The sequence below is a fragment of the Salmo salar genome, chromosome ssa03, assembly GCF_905237065.1.
Source record: "Salmo salar chromosome ssa03, Ssal_v3.1, whole genome shotgun sequence".
Taxonomy (NCBI): Eukaryota; Metazoa; Chordata; class Actinopteri; order Salmoniformes; family Salmonidae; genus Salmo; species Salmo salar.
The window spans coordinates 17396946-17416142 of record NC_059444.1 but is presented as its reverse complement, the minus strand read 5'-3'; the positions used below and the strand labels follow the sequence as shown (position 1 = coordinate 17416142).

The window sequence follows — 19197 nt, the reverse complement described above, 5'->3', positions numbered from 1 at the left end:
GTCAGAGCAGCTCACAGATTACTGCACCTGTACATAGCCCATCTATAGTTTAGCCCAAACAACTACCTCTTCCCCTACTGTATTTATTTATTTTGCTCCTTTGCACCCCATTATTTCTATTTCTACTTCCACTGTAAATCTACCAAATCTACCATTCCAGTGTTTTACTTGCTATATTCTATTTACTTCGCCACCATGGCCTTTTTATGCCTTTACCTCCCTTATCTCACCTCATTTGCTCACATTGTATATAGACTTATTTTTCTACTGTATTATTGACTGTATGTTTGTTTTACTCCATGTGTAACTCTGTGTTGTTGTCTGTGTCGAACTTCTTTGCTTTATCTTGGCCAGGTCGCAATTGTAAATGAGAACTTGTTCTCAACTTGCCTACCTGGTTAAATAAAGGTGAAATAAAAAATAAATAAAAAATATTATGGCAAGAACAGCTCAAATAAGCAAAGAAAAATGACAGTCCATCATTACTTAGAGACATGAAGGTCAGTCAAGAACTTGTAAAGTTTCTTCAAGTGCTGACGCAAAAACCATCAACCGCTATGATGAAACTGGCTCTCATGAGGACCGCCACAGGAAGGGAAGACCCAGAGTTACCTCTGCTGCCGAGGAGAAGTTCATTAGAGTTACCAACCTCAGAAATTGGCAATTAACTGCTCTTCAGGTTGCAGACAAAATAAATGCTTCATGGAGTTCAAGTAACAGACACATCTCAACATCAACTCTTCAGAGGAGACTCGGTGAATCAGGCCTTCATGGTCGAATCCCTGCAACAAAACCACTACTAAAGGACACCAAAACTAAGAAGAGACTTGCTTGGGCCAAGAAACACGAGCAATGGATACTAGACTGGTGGAAATCTGTCCTTTGTTCTGAGTCAAAATGTGACATTTTTGGTTCCAACCTCTGTGTATTTGTGTGACGCAGTGTAGGAAAACGAATGATCTCTGCATGTGTGGTTCCCACTGTGACGCATAGAGGAGGAGCTGTGATGGTGTTGGGGGTACTTTGCTGGTGACACTGTCAGTGATTTATTTAGAATTCAAGGCACACTTAACCAGCATGGCTACCACAGCATTCTGCAGCGATACGCCTTCCCATCTGGTTTGAGCTTAGTGGGACTATCCTTTGTTTTTCAACAGTACAATGACCCAAAACACACCTCCAGGCTGTGTAAGGGCTATTTGACCAAGAAGGAGAGTGATGTAGTGCTGCATCAGATGACCTGGCCTCCACAATCACCCGACCTCAACCCTATTGAGATGGTTTGGGATGAATCGGACTGCATAGAGAAGGAAGAGCAAACAACAAGTGCTCAGCATATATGGGAACTCCTTCAAGACTATTGGAAAAGCATACCTCCTGAAGCTGGTTCAGAGAATACCAAGAGTGTGTAAAGTTGTCATCAAGGCAAAGGGTGGCTACTTTGAAGAATCTCAAATATAAAATGTTTTCATCAAAATGCCCACTCAAGACAAATCTTGAAACTGTCTGTCAGCCTACCAAGGTATTTACAAACAGCACAGAAATTAAATCATCCACATGTATTGATTACATCTTTACTAATGCTGCAAATATCTGCTCTAAAACAGTATCCAAATACATTGGATGTAGTGATCATAATATAATAGCCATATCTAGGAAAACCAAAGTTCCAAAGGCTGGGCCTAATATAGCTTATAAGACGTCATACATTAACTTTCATAGTGATTCCTTTGTTTAAGATGTAAATAATATTTTCTGGTCTGTGGTGTTTAACGCGGAGCAACCAGACACTGCAACCAATAAGACAATGAATATAAAAACTGTTAAATCCCCTTGGATTGATGAGGAATTTAAAAATGTTATGGTTGAGAGGGATGAGGCAAAAGGAATTGCAAATATGTCTGGCTACTTGGCCGATTGGCAAACATACTGTAAATTGAGAAATCATGTAACTAAATTGAACAACAAAAAGAAGAAACTGTACTAATATGAAATTATATGAAGAATGATAGTTAAACGCTTTGGACCACCCTTTACTGATTCCAACAGCCGACCAATCAGCCTGTTACCAACCCTTAGTAAACCGTTGGGGAAAATTTAGTTGACTAAATATAATGCTATTTCACAGTAAACAAATTAACAACAGATTTTAAGCATGCTTACAGGGAAGGGCATTCAACATATATGGCACTTATACAAATGACTGGCTAAGAAAAAATAATACAACGTTTGTGGGAGCTGTTTTGTTAGACTTCAGTGCAGCTTTTGACATTATCACCATAATCTGCTGGTGGAAGAAAAGTATGTGTGATGGCTTTCATCCCCTGCTAACATTAATCATATGCATGTCAAGCTCTCTTGGCTCAAAGTAGAGTAGCGATTCACTTCATCACTACTTGTATTTGTGAGAAGTACTGACATGTTGAATGCACCTAGCTGTCTGTTTCAACTATTAGCACACAGGTCAGACACCCATGCATACCTCACAAGACATGCCATCAGAGGTCTCTTCACAGTCCCCAAGTCCAGAACACTATGGGACTATGGGAGGCGCACAGTACTACATAAAGCCATAACTGTATGGAACTCTATTCCACATCAAGTAACTCGTACAATTAATAAAATCTGATTTTAAAAAACGTAGAAAAATACATATTTTACTCTTGTTCATGTAATGTATATATACTGAATAAAAATATAAACGCAACATGAGATGGCAAAGGGGGTAATGTGGGCCTTGTTCAATAATTAGGTTGAGGTTCAGTTGTGTGAATCCTTTTGGCATAGCTTCAATGCCTCAGTAAGCCTAGACAAAAATGTGCAGGTGTGTGTCTAAATTATATATATACCCCCCCCCACACACACACACACACACACAGATGCACAAACACCCCATATTATCAAGGGATGGAGAGAGATTATGGCATGCTTAAGGGATGTCGTTGTAGCTGTCAGAGCTGTCAGTGCAGTAGACTGGAAGTCCTTAGAGGAACACTGGAGAATGTCTACCAGCTGCACACAACGCCCACTGAGTCTGGCCCTGTCATAGGAGACACACACACACACCGTCTATTCTAATACTAGGACCAACCCCACACCTGCAACCCACAAGGGAGATCTTGGGTAGCAGGTGGGGGAATCTGGGGTGTGTAGGGGGGTATGGTGTGTATGTGTGTGTGTGTGTGTTAGCCTACAGCTGTGCCTTAAGGCTGTTTTAAAGGCTGCTATCCTTTACTGTTCAGCTTTAGATATACTGTAGGTTGTATTAGGGACATCACAAACCATATTGCCAGTTTTTACGCCACATACTGAGACAATACAAGAATACTGATTGAAAAACAAATGTATATCACTACATTTATGTTCCTTGAAGGCCATTGACATTGACTTACAGCTCTCTCTCTCTGACAACAGTATTCTTGAGTAAGGCATACGATCTTTCCACAAAACTATCATTCGACATTAAACAAATAGCACACAACATTACAGACTAGTACTTGGACATGAATGTCTTTAAAAGTGCTTCAACAGATTAAAGCCTCTGGGGATCCGCTCACTCCTTCAAATGGGACAGGGGCCCTGTAATAAAAGCCATCGTCGGCCATCGTTGTAATGAGAGCTCTGGGGAGCGTGTCACAAATGTCTGGAGGGACGAGACGAGACCTTCGAGACCGTCCACTCCACAACCAGGCACTGTCATCTTAATTATACAAGCTGCCTTAGGACGTGACCAATTAAGATTGGCTTCAGTATTAAAGTACCCCTCCTCTCTCTCTCCTCTCAACGTCCTGCTGTCTCTAGCTACTTGTGCTGGTAAGTAAAGCAGTGGAAAGGGACACTTTCTTATCTTCTTCTCATAATGAATCCACGTTTCTTTGTCCTGGTGTGATGCCAAAGAGAGGAAGGAGTGGAGGGGAGAGGAGGGAAGAAGAGAGGTACGGGACTTCAGTCGGTAGCCTAATGGAGTCTTTGAGGAAGACGATGTGTTGCTCTTCCTAATTAGCGACAATGTAATGTCTCGGGGACTAATGATCGCATTTTACTTCAATTGCCAGGGTTTCAGTGTCTCTGTGTTGAAAGCCTTTCTGTCTGGTCACAGGGTCCTTAGCGGCTTCAAATACTCAATGTTGATTTTTATAAAGGGGAAAAAAGAGATGACAGAAAAATGAGCCAAATGGCGAGCCCTCTACAGAAAGACACTGATGGTTGACAATACACTACACACCACATAACATTATCTTGTACTGTATATATACGATACATGTGAAGAGTTTCATTCCAAAACGCTACATATCGATTTTCAGATTTTTTTTTTACAATTATTTTTTTGAATTTATGAAAGAGATTGATGTGTTTCCCCCCCCCATCTAATCGTGGCATAGGGTTGTTAAATGACAGAGATGTATTTGTTTGAAACCTATCACTAGATTGTTTGTCTCTCTGAAATAAAACCATAACATTTTGTAGCAAAATAAGATAAATCTGCATAACTCTCAGAGAAAAAGTAGCTAGCACTGCAATGTTTTACACAGTCAAATGTGACGAAAAGAACTGTAGAAACTATACATTTGTGACATCAATATTAATATATATATATAAAATGTATCAATACTGTAATATGAGATCTGGGCTCTACATTTTTGTCATTTTAGCAGACGCTCTTATCCAGAGCGACTTACATTTTCTTCCCGTACTGGTCCCCCGTGGGAATCGAACCCACAACCAGTGGCGTTGCAAACACCATGCTCTACCAACTGAGCCACACGGGACCACACTAGTCAAAAGGTGTGCACTGTTTAGGGAATAGGGTGCCATTTGGGACAAGACCTACCTCTAACCAAAACACTAGCATAAGGCTAGATTTGTGATCTGTTGAATTGATATGTTAAATATACGGAATACGAACATTCCATTCCATCCAAACAATGGATTGATAGTAACACACATCTGACATGTATGAATAAAAATCCTGAGGACAGTAATATTTTACACATATATAAAGGTAGCCATAAGCACTCATTTCTCATGAAAAACACAAATGGGAAAATTGGTGGATATACACTCTTATAAAAAAGTTTCCAGTAGGGTTCTTCAGCTGTCCCCATTGGAGAACCCCTTTTGGTTCAAGTTAGACCACTTTTTGGTTCCAGTTAGAACTTGTTTTGGCTTCCATGTAGAACTCTGTGGAAAGGGTTCTACCTGGAACCAAATAAGTTCTACCTGGAACCAAAATTGTTTCTTCAGAGTTCTCCTATGGGAACAGCTGAAGAACCCTTTTAAATTGTAGATAGCACCTTTTTTTCTAAGAGAGTAGCGTTTTGGAAATAAACTCTGCATGTACACTCTTTTATCCGGTTTCTAACAAGTTTGCATAGAGTTCTTCATTAAACAACCCATGCCCAATCCACCTCACCCTAAGCCGTGTCTGTATGCTGTGTCGGTAATTGCACAAACCTGTTGCTGAGAACTAATGGTGCCCAGGCCTTAACAAGGGATCCACTTCCTGGATCGTGGATGACTCAACATAAGTAATGAGAACAGGGTGTCAGCAAGCCGCAGGAGTCCGTGGCCCCTGACAACACTCCCCACCAGCCCCACAACCCCCCCGTCCCTCACCCTCAACTCCTCAATCGCCCTACCCTAGGAGGAACACACACGCGCCCACACACACACCACTCAATCTCCCTAGTCTCTACCCTAGGAGGATCACCTCCCCCCCACCTCCCTCTGACTCTCCATCCCTTCCTTAGCCACGGAGAGATGAAGGCACGCCGGCTGGACTTTGATGTCAGACATTATTAGCTGTCAGGGAACCTGCATTTTTCATAAGCATTGCAGGTCCCTCACAGCGGGGAAGATCCTAGCCCACTCACACAGATACTATGACATTTAGCTGGGTTAACACAGTATAGACCTTGGTACAGACCACAGCGTGCACTGCCACCAGTGTGTCTGTCTCTCTTGTCTCTCTCTATTCCCAACTCTCATCCCCTACTGTGAAAGGAAAACAAATGTTAGTAACATGTTAAATAGGGATGACTTTTGGCCTATGTATGCCGTGTGGTGTTATGGAATCAGCCATGGAAACACATAAGTCTGTTGCACGTTTAACAGAAGTACAAATTGCTCAATACGCTGGAAAAGTTAGATGTCACAACGCCATAGCTTTACCTTACAACCCAACTGACCTTCCCACTACTCTGGTTGTGTTGACTCAGCAAACAGAGAGAAGCATAGTCCAAAAGAATAAAGTTCCCTTTCCGTTTCAAAACAGTTCCGATAGGTTTTGATTAAAAGCACTGTGTGAAAAGAATGGAAAGATGTTTGGGTCTTTATGTGTAAAAAAAAAAGATACACGTAAATATCACTATGTGATGCGTCGAATACGTTTTTAATATGACGCGTCAAATAACAAAATGCTATTATAGAATGTTGTGTGTGCTGAATTTGCATGCACAAGCCAAGTGCCACCACTGCAGTCAGTACAAAAGTCTGCAAACGAGCACGCACAAAGGCCGAAATGTGTTTACTATGTGTTTACGATACTGCAATGGTAATATATATATTTTATTTATTTATTGAACCTTTATTTAACTAGGCAAGTCAGTTAAGAACAAATTCTTATTTACAATGACGACCTACCAAAAGGCAAAAGGCCTCCTACGGGGGGGATTAAAAATAAAATAAAAATATTGGACAAAACACACATCATGAAAAAAAAGACACAGCATGGTAGAAACACAACATGACAACAACATGGTAGCAACACAACATGGCAGCAGCACAACATGGTAGCAGCACAAAACATGCTACAAACATTATTTGGCACAGGCAACAGCACAAAGGGCAAGAAGGTAGAGATAATAATACATCACGCGAAGCAGCCACAGATGACCAGTTTACAGAGGAGTAAAGAGTGCAGTGATGTGTCCTATAAGGAGCATTGGTGGCAAATCTGATGGCCGAATGGTAAAGAACATCTAGCCGCTCGAGAGCACCCTTACCTGCCGATCTATAAATTACGTCTCCGTAATCTAGCATGGGTAGGATGGTCATCAGAATCATGGTTAGTTTGGCAGCTGGGGTGAAAGAACAATTATGATAGATGAAACCAAGTCTAGATTTCACCTTAGCCTGCAGCTTTGATATGTGCAGAGAGAAGGACAGTGTATTGTCTAGCCATACTCCCAAGTACTTGTATGAGGTGACTACCTCAAGCTCTAAACCCTCAGAGGTAGTAATAACACCTGTGGAAAGAGGGCCATTCTTCTTACCAAACCACATGACCTTTGTTATGGAGGTGTTCAGAACACGGTTATGGCAGAGAAAGCCAAATTGGTGCACAAAATAAGCTAGTATTTGTTCGACCGAATGGGAAAACAACTGCGTGAGCATTTGACATGAGATCAGGATCAAACGTGCAGAATTTTTTTTTTAAAGGCTCAGTTGTCCAACAGATAGATAACAAACTAAACAAGCTAGCCATCTACCTAGCCCTGTTAGCCCAAGCTAACGTTATGACAACAGTGTTTTCCACAAGTAGATAGATGAGCCAGTCAAATAGAAAAAGTAGCCAGCCAGGCATCCCCGAAATAACTATATTTTGGTGGCCTCTAGCACATTCTAATGCATGGCTCATCAACTACACCGAACAACAATATAAACACAACATGTAAAGTGTCGGTTCCATGTTTCATGAGCTGAAATAAAATATCCCAGAAATGTTCCTTATGCACAAAAATATTATTTCTCTCATATTTTGTGCACCAATTTGTTTACATCCCTGTGAGTGACAATTTCTCCTTTGCCAAGATAATCCATCCACCTGACAGGTGTTGCATAGCAAGAAGCTAACTAAACAGCATGATCATAGCACAGGTGCACCTTGTGCTGGGGACAATAAAAGGCCACTCTAAAATGTGCAGTTTTGCCCCACGCAACAAGTTTTGAGGGAGCGTGCAATTGGCATGCTGACTGCAGGAATGTCCACCATAGCTGTTGCCAGAGAATTGAATGTTCATTTCTCTACTCTAAGTCACGTCCAATGTTGTTTTAGATAATTTGGCAGTGTGTCCAACCGGCCTCATAACCACATGTAACCACGAAAGCCCAGGATGACAGCATGTTCCAGTTCCCGCCAATATCCAGCAACTTCGCACAGACATTGAAGAGGAGTGGGACAACATTCCACAGGCCGCAATCAACAGCCTGATCAACTCTATTCGAAGGAGATGTGTCGCGCTGCATGAGGCAAATGGTGGTCACACCAGATACTGACTGGTTTTCTGATCCACGCCCCTACCTTTTTTTGTTGTTACAGTATCTGTGAGCAACAGATGCATATCTGTATTCCCAGTCATGTGAAATCCATAGATTAGGTCCTAATGAATTAATTTCAATTGACTGATTTCCTTATATGTACTCAGTAAAATCTTTGAAATTGTTTTATGTTGCGTTTATATTTTTTGATCAGTGTGAACAGCTGCGGGCTGTTTTTGTGCATGGTCGTGGGTCCGGAACATAATGACAAATAATTTGTAGACTGCAAACTGATACACTGCTCGCTTAACCCGGAAGCCAGCCGCACGAATCTGGCGGAGAAAACATTGTCCATCTGGCTACCGAAGTCAGCTTGCAGGCACCCGGCCTGCCACAAGGATTCGCTTGAGTGTGATGGGACAATGAAATCCCGGCCGGCCAAACCCTCTCCTAACCCGGATGACCCTGGGCCAATTGTGCGCCGCCTCATGGGTCTCCCGGTCACAGCCGGTTGTAACACAGCCTGGGATGCTTACATTTGTCTCTCTATTATGGTGGGAACACTTGGTAAAATATTTCCAAAATTAAAATCACTTCCTGGTGTTTTTGCAGTGTTTTATGTCCAACAATGTTTTTTTTATTTTTATAAAAAAATAAATATATAGTACCAGTCAAAAGTCTGGACACACCTACTCATTCAAGGATTTTTCTTTATTTTTACTATTTTCTACATTGTAGAATAAAAGTGAAGACATCAAACCTGTGAAATAACACATATGGAATCATGTAGTAACCAAAAATGTGTTAAACAAATCAAAATATATGTTAAATTTGAGATTCTTCAAAGTAGCCACCCTTTGCCTTGATGACAACTTTGCACACTCTTGGCATTGGAGTGTAGAATTTTTTGGGTGGTATTTTGTAGAAAGACATGACTTATAAATTACTGAAAATGTATGAATTCAGTGTATTTTGTAGGTCTAGGCAGATATGATCAGGACTATTTTCTAAGGGAACATTAAACCTTTTTTAAGATTTAACCTGTCTAATCTTGAGATTAAAGAGATTAATTTCTTATTTACAGTTTTACTGGAAGATATGAATTGCCCCATGATGTTTGTTCTTTATAAAAAAATAAATAAGTAAAGTAAATAGCCCAAATTATCTTGAAAAATATCTAAAAGTTTAGTTTTTCCAGGTTTCCGCTTTTCCAGGCTACTTTGCAGTTAACATTCAATTGAAAAGGTTTTTGAGAAAGCCTTTCATCTACCAGAAAACTGTTTTCATTAGCAGCATCGCTAACCGATACGCAAAGTAGTAGATGTGCGCACTGCACACACACAGGGAGGTGCATTCCCATTGCCTCTTCAGAAAGTTGCAGGAAGTATGAATCACTGATGCATTATGTTAATGTCTTATGATAAACCTGGGCAAATTAATTAATTTTCTAAACATTTAGTTGATTCCCTACTAAGGTCAATACATTTCTGAATACTGTTTTAATGCTTTTATTCCACGAGGAACCTATTTATCATATTTAAACCAGAATGAGGCTCTCCACTACCTATTGATCCTGCAGTGATGATTCACTATCTTCTTTGGATGTTTTAATTCAATGTTTTCATTTATCTACAGATAATCGCCAAAAAGCCTAGGCCTACCAGTAGCCAATGCAAATCACGGAGCCAAATGAATGGCTCTCTCACCGATGCGATTCGATTGGTTACACTCACTGACTGATGAAAGGAGAGTCACTCACTTTAGCGTCACTGTCTGACAAGCCCCGACATCCTAGGAAAGGAAACCTAGGAAATGATTTGGTTTACTTGTAGCAATGCGATACAATGGACATACACTGAGTATACTAAACATTTGGAACACCTTCTCAATATTGAGTTGCCCTCAGAACAGCCTCAATTCGTCGGGCATGGACTCTACAAGCGGTGGAAATGCGTTCGACAGGGATTCTGGCCGATGTAGACTCCAATGCTTCCCACAGGTGTGTGAAGTTGGCTGGATGTCCTTTGGGTGATGGACCATTCTTGATACACATGGGGAACTGTTGAGTGTGAAAAACCCAGAAGCATTGCAGTTCTTGAAACAAACCGGTGCGCCTGTGTAGTAGAGTTAAAATGGTTATTCCAGCAAACTTCAAATTATTAGAATAGTACACAACGCAGAACAGAACAATCAGGTTGAGGGTCAGTGGCCAAAAGCCCGCGAACAGGAATGTTCCAAGTTCAGACAGAAGGGGGGAGTCAGATCGCCAGGAACTTTACTTTTGGTTTCTAATTTTAATTGTTGCGCTACTGGTGATGCCTGTTGATGTTAGGTAGGCAGCTACAGTAGCTGAATGATGTTAACATCTTCAGGTTTTGTTTCATTAAATGTATTTTATTTTATCTGGGTGCTTACGTCACCTACTAACACCCTGGTACTACCCATAGATCCCGCTCTCCTCAGTCTGAGAAAACACTGAGAGAGAAAGAACAACTTGTCAGGTGGTGCATTGGAGACTGATGTGTTCCTGTCCTGTCTTTTCATAATACTATTGCAGATCAACATAAAAGCCTAAAAGACAGCCGTGGTGTCGCTCTTCATTTCTTGGTTCTCCTGTGGTGCATAAGAAACCCGCTACAGATTGGTGCCGTGACCGGATCAACAGATCAGCTGCAGCAGATCGCCGGGGGACCCCTAAACAGAACTGGATCGACATCACACGTTTAAAACATTTGAGGGCAAGGTGAACTTTGGACAATATGTTGCATATGCCTCAGTTGTGTGAGATTACAGAACAGGAGAGAGAAGACATATCAGGTTTTGGTGATAACAATGTACATGTTACTCCGGTTGGTGTTACTGTGAGAGGTTCACAAGGTATGGCCACTGGGGTGGGGCGGGGGGCTCAGTTGGCCAGTATGGGGGAACATAGTGCTAGAGCCAGTCCTCTTAGATACCCAGCAGTCGACACTAGAGTGCCAAGTGTCAGTAGTAGCCAACCAGAGCATGTTAGCAGTAGCCAACCAGGCAACGATGACAGTGAAGAGTCCCAGAAGGCCGTAGGGGGAGAAAATGAGAACCGAACACAATTGCAAGCCCTAGCAGAGTTACTCAAACAACTGGGCAGTGAAATAGGTAATCAAGTTGCCGCTAGTCTAGCAGGGGCTGGTCCAAGCACTTCCCCTCCCCAACCAATAGTAGAAATACCTGATTGGTCAAAGGTCAACCTAATTCTGAAGTCAGACGTCAGAGAACCACCACACTTCCGGGGTGATAGCACAGACCGGTGCACAGTAACTGAATGGCAAGAACTTATGCAAGCTTACTTGAAAAAGAAGGGATGCAGTATATCAGAACAGGGGCAAGAAATACAGGACAGACTAATGGGGCGGGCTAAAGACATAGTCAGAATTGGGCTCCGTGGAAACCCCCTTGTTAACATAAGCAGAGATCCTGAAGCCATATACAATATCTTGAGGCAGCACTTTGGAGAGGCAATCTCATCAACAATCCCATTAGGATACTTCTATGAAACCTTACCAAGACAGGCAGAGAGCTGCTTGGATTATTGGGTTAGACTGAACAAAGCAATTGACCTTGCCAATGAGTGCTTGCAAAGACAGGGAAAAAGAGTGGATGATCTAGGTCACGAGGTGACCATGATGTTTGTTAAGCACTGCCCTGATCCGGCACTATATGCCGCTCTTAGGTGCAGGCCTATTGAAAATTGGACCGTTGGAGATTTGCAGGCAATGATTGACAGCCATCACCGAGACAAACAATCAGCCAGACACAGGGCGCAAAGTACTGCCAAGGTAGAAGTTGTGATGACCCCCGACGCTTGGTGTATGACTCAACAACAAGCAGTCGGTCAAAATAATTCAGCCACACCCACTAACAGCGATCAGGCTCCATTGAACAAAGTGATTTCTCTCCTGGAAAAGCTCCTGTCAACCCAGGAACAAAATCAAAGGAGAACTTCAGCCAGAACGCCACAAACTAATACTGCTGCTGGTCCCTGTACAATTTGTAAGGCCTCAGACCATTCAACTCAGTCGCACTGCTTTAAGGAGGGGTTATGTTTCAAGTGTCACAGGACAGGCCACAGAGGCTTTGAATGTCCAGCAAGAAAACAAGTTGGAGAGGCAACCGCCGAGGCTCCCCCTGGCCCCGCTTTAAACTAACATGCTCACGCCAAGAGGGGGGCGGTGTGGGCGAACATGTTACACCTCCACAGAACACTACAGATATAAGGACTGGAAACACAATGAAAACCGAGGTGATTTATCCAAAAATAGAGAGTAATGACAGTCTTTTCTATGTTCCAGTAATGGTGCAAGAAATTGTAGAACTTCAAGCTCTGATAGATAGTGGGTCTATGACCTGCACGTTAAGTGAGTCAGCTGAAGACACACTTCTGAGATGTAATGTGATAAAACCAGAGTCTAGAAAGCCAACTCAAGTAGTTCTTGTAGGCTGTGGGGGCAACCAGGCACAGCCTAAGTATGAATATGACTTGAACATTGATCTTTTAGATTGCAAGATGGCAGTGTCTGTTTTAGTTGTACCTGGACAGACAGATGACATGATAGTTGGATCGAACGCCATAAAACACATAATGCAACAGGTTAAGAAAACAAAGTGGTATTGGGACAGCCTCTCCAAACCTGCCAAAGGAGATTCACATGGACTTTTACTCAGCATGCTAGCCAACGTGAACCGTTGGCACGGTGACAAAATACCAGACAAAGTGGGAACTGTAATGCTCAAGCAGAGTGTGACTCTCATGCCTCAACATGAACATTTGGTCTGGGGAAAACTGAAAGAAAAGGTACCGCTATCAGTCGGTAGTACTGTAGTCATAGAGGCCACTACAGCACGATCTGCACCAAGAAATGTCCTAGTAGGACGCACTGTATGTCCTTTGAGGGGTGACAAGTGGGTCCCCATGAAAGTGATCAACATGTTGGACCACCCTATTATTCTCCGCCGTAACACCAAGTTGGCCGATGTGCACCCATGCCTAGCCCTAGAAGACCTAGAGCTCTATGCCAGCCATGCTGAGAACCCCAGTAAGGTCCAGTCTGCCCTTCAGAATGTCACCCAAGCTGGGGAAGGATGTTCATTTGGTGGAAAAAGGGCAAAGAAAGAGTATCTACAAAAGTTGGAAGAGTTGGGCTTAAAAGAAGTTGACATAGAGTCCTGTGAAGTGTCTGACATGTGGAAAGGAAAACTAGTGGACCTTATTGCTCAGTATGAAGGCATCTTCTCCAGGGACCGACTTGACTGTGGAGAAGCGAAGAATGTCATCCACCGTATCCGACTCAAAGATGAAAAGCCTTTCCGGCTGCCGTACAGGAGGGTCTCTTCATCCGACTACCAGAAACTGAGACAGACGCTGGAGGAAATGGAGGAGCGGGGCATCATCCGAAAGTCCAGTAGTGAGTGGGCCTCCCCCCTTGTCCTGGTTTGGAAGCCGTCAGGAGAGTTGAGAATTTGCACTGATTTCAGATGGTTGAACCAGAGGACAGAGAAAGATGCATACCCATTGCCCCATCAAGCCGATGCTCTCGCTGCTTTGGGGGGGAACTGCTTCTTCAGTACTATGGATTTGACTTCGGGATTCTACAACATCCCCATACATGAAGATGACCGCAAGTACACAGCGTGCACAACACCCACGGGTTTATTTGAGTACAACAGAATGGCTCAGGGGTTATGTAACAGCCCAGCAACATTCGCCAGAATGATGACCTCGATCTTCGGCGACCAGAACTACTTGTCCCTCCTGTGCTACTTGGATGATCTCCTGGTTTTCGGGAAGACTGAGCAGGAAGCCCTGGACCGTCTCGAAATGGTGTTCTCCCGCCTTAAGGAACACAACCTGAAGCTAGCGCAAAAAAATGTTACCTCCTCAGAAAATCTGTCAAGTTTTTAGGCCATATCGTCACGGCAGAGGGCATTGCAACCGACCCAGGAAAAGTGTCTGCAATCAACGACATCACAGCAGCTGACCTGATGGAAAATGATGGGAAAACACCTTCACCCACCAAGGTCAGATCATTTCTTGGTATGGCAAACTATTATTCCCACTTCATTGCGAGTTTCTCAGGTTTAGCCAAACCACTGTTTCGTCTGATTGCAGGACAGAAAAGTAAGCGGAAAGGAGAAAAAGGAAAACCTCATGGCATGGCCCATAAACGTCTGAAACCTGAAGACTGGACTTCTGAATGTGGGGAGGCGCTGGAGAAGCTAAAAGCTGCTGTCTCCCAAAAAGCCGTGCTGGCTCACCCAGACTTTAACCTGTTAGGGCTAGGGGGCAGTATTTGCACGGCTGGATAAAAAAATGTACCCGATTTAATCTGGTTACTAATCCTACCCAGTAACTAGAATATGCATATACTTATTATATATGGATAGAAAACACCCTAAAGTTTCTAAAACTGTTTGAATGGTGTCTGTGAGTATAACAGAACTCATTTGGCAGGCAAAACCCTGAGACATTTTCTGACAGGAAGTGGATACCTGATGTGTTGTATTACCTTTAAACCTATGCCATTGAAAAACACAGGGGCTGAGGAATATTTTGGCACTTCCTATTGCTTCCACTAGATGTCACCAGCCTTTACAAAGTGTTTTGAGTCTTCTGGAGGGAGATCTGACCGAACAAGAGCCATGGAACGATGATGGCCCATTAGACACCTGGCGCGCGAGTTCATGTTGGGTACCCTCGTTCCAATACGTTATAAAAGAGAATGCATTCGTCCACCTTGAATATTATTCATGTTCTGGTTAAAAAAGGCCCTAATGATTTATGCTATACAACGTTTGACATGTTTGAACGAACGTAAATATATTTTTTCCCCTCGTTCATGAAGTGAAGTCCGGCGGGCTTAGATCATGTGCTAACAAGACAGAGATTTTTGGACATAAATGATGAGCTTTTTTGAACAAAACTACATTCGTTATGGACCTGTGATACCTGGAAGTGACATCTGATGAAGAGAATCAAAGGTAATGGATTATTTACATAGTATTTTCAATTTTAGATCTCCCCAACATGGCGGCTAGTCTGTATCGCAACGCGTATTTTTCTGGGCGCAGTGCTCAGATTATTGCAAAGTGTGATTTCCCAGTAAGGTTATTTTTAAAACTGGCAAGTTGATTGCGTTCAAGAGATGTAAATCTATAATTCTTTAAATGACAATATAATATTTTACCAATGTTTTCTAATTTTAATTATTTAATTTGTGGTGCTGACTTGAATGCCGGTTATTGGAGGGAAACGATTTCCTGAACATCAACGCCACAGTAAAACGCTGTTTTTGGATATAAATATGAACTTGATAGAACTAAAAATGCATGCATTGTCTAACACAATGTCCTAGGAGTGTCATCTGTTGGAGATTGTAAAAGGTTAGTGTATAATTTTAGCTGATTTTATGGTTTGGTGACGCCTGTCTTTGAATTGGCACAACATTACACACGACTCTTGTAAATGTACTGTCCTAACATACTCTAAATTTATGCTTTCGCCGTAAAACCTTTTTGAAATCGTAAAACGTGGTTAGATTAAGGAGATGTTTATCTTTCAAAGGGTGTAAAATAGTTGTATGTTTGAAAAATTTGAATTTTGACATTTATTTGGATTCAAATTTGCCGCTCTTGAAATGCACCTGCTGTTGATGGAGTGCACCACGGGTGGGACGCTTGCGTCCCACCTAGCCCATAGAGGTTAACAGACCATTTCTCCTATCAACAGATGCATCAATGTATGGCTTAGGTGCAGTACTTAGCCAGACATTTGAGGGTGAGAGTAGGCCCAGACCAGTAGCTTTTGCAAGCAAGACTCTGTCGAGGTCCCAGTCCCGTTACCCAGCACACAGATTAGAGTTCTTCACTCTTAAGTGGGCTGTGTGTGATAAGTTCACCCATTGGCTGAAGGGGAATAGATTCACAGTCCTAACAGATAACAACCCCCTGACATATATAATGACGAAACCAAAGCTAGATGCCTGTGAGCAGCGGTGGGTCTCTAAACTGGCCCCCTTCGACTTTGACTTGAAGTACATCCCCGGGCCCCAGAATGTCCCAGCAGACCTGCTTAGTCGACAGCCATTCGTTGGAGCTAGGAAGGCAAGTGAGTTCCCAGAGTATGTGACTTCAGAGTCCATCCAGGACGCATTCAAACTGTCAGTCAATATCCAAGGTGGTGAGATCCTGGCTCAAGTCTCTTCTGAACGGGTGAAAGCAGTTTTGGAGTCCTGTCTGGAGTGGGATGCGAGTGTGCCAGTGCGCACATTCCAATTAGCCCAGTATTCTGCCAGCATCCCTCAGCATGAAGGGGGGAGTGGCTACTCTTCCAGTCCTTTCTCCTGATGTGATACGGAGAAAACAGAAGGCGGATCAGGTGCTGGCCCGAGTGGCGTACTTTGTTGAGAGGAGGAGGAGACCTTCGCGGAGAGAGAGGGCTCATGAGACTGCCCAAGTGTTGAGAATGCTGAAGCATTGGGATAAACTCGAAATCAAGGATGAGATCCTCTACCGAAGATCTAAGGACAGAGTTGTCAAGAAGAGGTACCAGCTGGTGGTGCCAGACTCCCTTAAAGCCATCGTTCTGAGGGGAACCCATGATGAAGCCGGCCACCAAGGCCAGACTAGAACACTCCATTTGGTACGTCAAAGGTTCTTCTGGACTGGAATGGAAGGGGAAGTGAAGAAGTATGTCTCCTACTGTAAGCACTGTGTGGTTGGCAAGACAATGGAGCCAGAGGCTAGGGCACCGTTGGAATCTATTCAGACCAGCACAGCGTTGGAACTGGTGTGCATAGACTTCTGGTCAGCAGAAGGAAGGAATGGAGAGAGCGTTGATGTACTCGTCATCACAGATCATTTTACGAAGCTGGCACATGCGTTTCCTTGCCCGAACCAGACAGCAAAGGTGGTTGCCCAGAAGTTATGGAACCAGTTCTTCTGTGTCTATGGGTTTCCCCAGCGGATACACTCTGACAAAGGAGCAAACTTTGAGAGTCACTTAATCGCAGAATTGCTACAAGTCTCAGGAGTCAAAAAGTCCCATACCACTCCATATCATCCTATGGGTAACGGTCAGACGGAAAGATTCAACCGCACGCTCGGAAACATGATCCGATCATTGCCAGCGAGAGCAAAAGAAAGATGGCCCCAGATGATACAGACGCTCACCTTCTCGTACAACTGTACCACACACGAAACGACAGGATTCGCACCGTTCTTCCTAATGTTCGGCCGAATTCCACGGCTGCCAGTGGACATCATGTTTGGAAGTACCCTGAAAAACGAAGACGTGTTGACTCATGACGAGTATGTTGACTCGTTCCAAAAGGACCTGCGAGAGGCTGTCAGGATCGCTCAGGCCAACACCACTGAAGCTCAGAAAAAGCAAGCAAGGCAGTATAACAAGAGAGTGAAGGGTACTGCCCTGGAGATTGGGGACCGAGTTCTCTTGGCAAACCGAAAGGAAAGAGGAAAAGGTAAACTTGCCGACTTGTGGGATTCAACGGTCTATGTGATCACATGGAAAGACCCGTCTGTGCACATCTACAGAGTCGAAGATCCTACTACCCTACACCTGGCACCTACTACCATTCTCCGTTCAAAGGCACTTACATATTTTGTCTTGACCATTCACCCTCTAAATGACACACATACATAATCCACGTCTCAGTTGTCTCATGGCTTAAAAATCTCATTAACTTGTCTCCTCCCCTTCATCTACAATGATTGAAATGGATTTAACAAGTTACATCAATAAGGGATCATAGCTTTCACCTGGATTCACCTGGTCAGTCTGTCATGGAATGAGCAGGTGTTCTTAATGTTTTGTATACTCAGTGTATAACCCCGTTTCATGATTTATGAATGACAAAGGGATATAGGGATCGACTTTATTCAGTCAGTTCGACACTTTTATAAACTAGTCAACACTTGCTGTTCAGTTGTCAATCAACACACAGTAAATATCTTAGGCCTACTTGGCGCCACGACTCTGCGTAGCTGGCTATGTGATCAATGATTGTGTCAGAAAACAATAATTAGGCTATTGGATTTAGACTCATCGTTACTACTTACATTACATAGGACGTGCAAATTCACGAGCATCTTGCTCTTTCTCCCTCCGCCGTGTAAATAAACTGCAACCAGAGATCTGTATATAATGACAATATGTTTATGTCTCCGCCTAAACAATGGGAGTCGTTGTCCCAAAGGTGGGAAGGCAGTTTAGGTACAACATAAACCCATAGAAACGCATTAGGCTTATTTTGGACAGATTTTGGCGAGTGAAACCTCTCACTTTGCCTCTGCTGCGTTTCCCTGTCATCGCTCGCTTTGTAAAAGATCACTAGAAGATGCATATCGTTCAATCTACCGGGAGAGGGCTCAACGGACTAGCGAATTGAAACTTTTAAATGAAAAGTAGCCTAGTTAATATGAAGTGGAAAATGTAGCTGCCTGAAAATAAGTGTGTAACCGGCTGATTAGCCAACAACTGGCGCTAATGGGAAACACTGTGAACAACTAGCTAGCTTCATCTGGCTAGTGTGGCTTGACTGGACCGGGTCCGACTATCATCAACCAAATACAAAAACAGTTTTAAAAATGAGGGGTATTTTAGATGATGACACCTCGTTACATAATTAGCTAGCTAACTATAGCTACTGAAACAGATGATATCGTTTTGCCATCTTTTTGGGGGAGAACATTGTTTGCATCCATTAGCTAGCTAGCTTTATTTCTGACTAGCATTGTCCCAGAGCTTGCAGCGGCAGGTGCGCAAGACAAAACTTTAACAGCATCATAGCATAGGTATCGGTGAATTGCTGTGACATATGAAATAGGAGTGATAGTGTAATCAATGTGTAATAACTACGTACAAAATTATTGAACATGTTAAATTAT

The 19197-nt window shown here is 42.9% G+C and overlaps 1 protein-coding gene across 1 annotated transcript in view; it reads right to left on the bottom strand.

The window, feature by feature from the left end:
- Positions 1-19197, bottom strand: part of LOC106598776 (dihydropyrimidine dehydrogenase [NADP(+)]) — an 81044-nt gene that overhangs the window by 54201 nt on the left and 7646 nt on the right.